We start from the raw sequence: 4,417 nt of genomic DNA on the forward strand, positions 1-4,417 counted from the left end.
GAACATTTACACTGTTTGTACCTTGATGAACGAAAAATGTACCTGAACAGAACCTTTATTTCTAACAGTGTAGAATAGTCAGTATGATTACTCTGACTTCTCTATTACTCATAAAGAGAGTCGCTCGCACTGCCTACTGCTACTTTATACCTGGATAAAGCACATCTCTACTGTTAGCCCACAGTAACTTGGCTATTGCAGTCAGTTAGCCAGCTAAAATGAATAATTAAGATATTTCTGTAAATTAAATTGTATACAATGCTCTTATTTTTTCCTGTTAAAAATATCTATATTTGCACAAAAAAGAATATGATTGTTTGGTGAATGGTGAGAGGGGGGCCTCTGAGTAAGATGTTGAGAAATGGCCCTGCATGCTGTCTATAGGATCCTATTTTAAGTAAAACGTTGTCTATTTATAGTTTGACTAACTATACATATCGTCCCCTTGGAATTATAAGGTTCTATCTGTGTTCTGAGCAGTTTTGAGATATTGAGCTTCAAAGATTTTGGATTCCAAATAGCAAAACTGTTATGTGAACGAGTTTCTTTCATTCATAAAATGACAGACACCCTAAATGTGTTCTAAACGTACAATATCAAAATTTTAACAGAATCATAAATTCTTTTTTTTGGAACAGGTCCAATGCAGATAGAACCTTCTAATCCTAAGAACTCACTTTTGCTTAGAGTTATAAGGTTCTAGCTGGCAAAACATGAGAACAAGCGATAATTTTCAAGGAACACAAACAGTTTATACTTGTAATTTGTTTTAAAACATAAAATTAGCGTTACAACAGAGTGTCCATATTATCAGAAAGTTAAATTAAATGCTTTCTATGACATTTTTATGACATTTATTTGTATTATTTATTTAGTTGTAATGATATTTATTTTTTATTTTAGGTCAAATCATCTTTTTCTTATTCTAAAAGCATTGCAGATTAAGTATAAAGGTCAGTGCTAAATATTTTGTCCAGTGCAGAGTTCAGTTTTAGGTAGGAATCTTTATTATTAGTAGTCTAACTATTAGTTTAAGTGTCCTTTAGTAAGACAGCAACCAGCTAATAAACTGTCCCAGCAGGTCAGTGTAGCAGGTCAGTATTATTGCAGTATGACGTTTTGTTTTATATCAGAAATGAGACCCTAATGAGACAAAATTTCTTATTTTGGGAGAAAGAAGAAAAAGAAAAGATGGATGAATGAATAAAATTGATGTTTATGCTGTAATTAAGACCCCATTAGTCCAAATGTTTACCATTTAAAAACATTTAAGGCTTAACGTTTATAAAATTAAAGAGATGTAAGAAGACAGGCAGAATATCAGCAACATGTTTTCACGTTTCATAAAGTTTTGTAAACTTTTCCCACCATCACTGAGCAGAGCGGCGACATGACAAAGAAGCAGAATCTGATTGGTCCTCCTGTGTGTATTCAAAGTGCTGATTGGCTCGCAGATAGAACCATATAGAACTAAGTCGGAGTTTGATTTTGGAGATTGACCTTTTGTTTACTGGATAAAGAGTCCAAAAATGCATACAACTTAAAAAAAAACACCTTACATTATGTTTATAAGCTGGCACAGAATAGGAATAAGTGAATAACTCAATTCCAAGAGTATATTATTGCCACTGAACTCCATTTTTGTCTTTTTTCATTTGAAAATGCCTGTTGCTCTTTACATTGTGTGTAAATTTCATAATGAATGGACCAAAAGAAACGTCCCAAAATGACTTGGAAAAATGTCTGGTTCCATTGACTTACATTGAAAGTAAAGTATGTTTTTTCCTTCCCCTGTAAAGTTACTATTTTAGAGAAATACAAGGTTTTGTTCTGACAGCAGTGATATGCAATAACTCTTAAATGTTACTGGCATTAATCCTTTGGCTTGTTTTTTTAGCCACGACTGCGCTAGACAAGCACAGTTATTCAGTAATCAATCATGCATTACACAATACTCAGTGCACACATGGACACTTGAAAAACAGTCACTGCATTTTATTTAAACAAGTTGCAGTTTCACCAGAGGTTTATTTGGATCTCCAGAGTAGCTCTGGTTTCACAAGCTCCCAGTACACTATTACACTGTGATCCTGTCTTCAGATGATGTTTGTGCAGCTGTTTTAGTGTAATACTGGCACCTTCACAGCTCTCGATTAAGGATAGGGTGTTACACTGTCAAACTCTATGTGCTATCTACAGGATTTAGATTGTAAAAATATAAATTATAATAAATAAAACTAAATTGATTAATTAATTTAAAAAAGGACTCCAGAAATGAATGAAGACTGCTGTGCCATTTTACGACAGGAATCCCCAAAATGTATAACCACCAACACGTCATTGCTTATTAAATTCAGTAAAAAATGACACTCACAACTACACAGATCAGGCATGACATTATGACCACCTCCTTGTTTCTATGCTCATTGTCCATTTTATCAGCTCCACTTACTATATAGGTGCACTTTGTAGTTCTACAGTTACAGACTGTAGTCCATCTGTTTCTCTGCATACTTTGTTAGCCCCCTTTTACCCTGTTCTTTAGTGGTCAGGACCCCCATGGACTCTCACAGAGCAGGTACTATTTGGGTGGTGGATCATTCTCAGCTGCTGGAGTTTTTAAACACCTCAGTGTCACTACTGGACTGAGAATAGTCCACCAACCAAAAATATCCAGCCAACAGCGTCCTGTGGGCAGCGTCCTGTGACCACTGATGAAGGACTAGAGGATGACCAACACAAACTGTGCATCAGCAGATGAGCTATCATCTCTGTCTTCACATCTACAAGGTGGACTGACAAGGTAGGAGTGTCTAATAGAGTGGACAGTGAGTGGAGACAGTGTTTAAAAACTCCAGCAGCACTGCTGCGTCTGATCCACTCAGACCAGCACAACACACACTAACACACCACCACTACGTCAGTGTTACTGCAGTGCTGAGAATGACCCACCACCCAAACAGTATCTGCTCTGTGAGGGTCCATGGGGGTCCTGACCACTGAAGAACAGGGGGCTAACAAAGTATGCAGAGAAACAGATGGACTACAGTCTGTAACTGTAGAACTACAAAGTGCACCTATATAGTAAGTGGAGCTGATAAAATGGACAATGAGCACAGAAACAAGGAGGTGGTCATAATGTTACGCCTGATCGGTGTATACATGTGTTATCTTACATGTAGTGTTTTTTAATGATTATCATGATAATATTGTAAATGGTGATAATAATGTTATATTGTTACATTTAATTTAAATTTGTTGTATTTTTGCATCAACACATCTATATTTTGTCCTTTTTAGCATCCTCTCAATGTTCAAATTAAAGAAAGTGAGCATAATTCATCAATTATTGAGCTCTATTCATGCCCAGTCCTACTCGGATGTTAAGACATATGCCTCTAATTGCATGGTCATTTTAGTTTTGGGGGTGGGGGTGAACTTTAGCCTACTTTCATCAAATTACAGAGCTCAAGAAACAAAATAAGTGGGCGTGCACATAATAATGAGTTAGGAGTAAGAGGGACGTGCACATGAATTAAGAATTATGCTTACATTCTTTAGTTTGAATATTAAAGGGATGCTTTAAAAAGGCTCAATATATGTGAATATAAATATAAGAAGGCATACTGATATAAAAATTTAACGTTTCTTTGTAAATTTATCACGATTTACAATATTATCATCATCAGTAATGTGTTGTTGGCGGTCTTGTTGCTTTACATATACAAACACACACAGAAAGAGAGAGACAGAGAGATTTAAGCATGTACATATGCACATATATATGTATATATACTTTGATATGTATACAGTAAACAAAGATATATATACAATGAACATGCCAAAGTTCATTTAATGTGAAAATTTATCTAATATATATCAATGTTTATTCCATATATATCAGAAGTTTATATATACATACGTATATATATATATATATATATATATATATATATATGTAAACTTCTGATTGGGTCCTTTTTAGCGTCCCCTCATTATGCAAATACATATAATTCATGTCCACGCCCTCCAAGCTCTTGAATATGAGCTTCTCTAATTACATGTCCAGTTCAGCTGTGGGGGTGGGGGTTAATTTTAGCCCACTGTCGTCGAATTACAGATCTCAAGGAACAGAATAAGACTGCGGCCTCTGTTTGTGTGGTAAAATGTATTGAAGGATTGCATAAGAACACGTGACTAAAATTAAACACAGATGGAATGCATGTAGTAGACACGTTGGGGGGGTGTGGATGGAAGAAACGTTGATATGAATAATTATGAATATTTAATTTATCACTAAACAAGGGTTACGCGACGAGGACGAAGTTCTTGTTCGAGTGTTCCCGTTCCACCTTAAATGCCGCAGCAGCGGCATTCGGGGGCCTCGGCCGCAGGAATGTAACTGCTGCACCGTTTA

The sequence above is a fragment of the Colossoma macropomum genome, unplaced genomic scaffold (genome assembly GCF_904425465.1).
Source record: "Colossoma macropomum unplaced genomic scaffold, Colossoma_macropomum, whole genome shotgun sequence".
Lineage (NCBI taxonomy): Eukaryota > Metazoa > Chordata > Actinopteri > Characiformes > Serrasalmidae > Colossoma > Colossoma macropomum.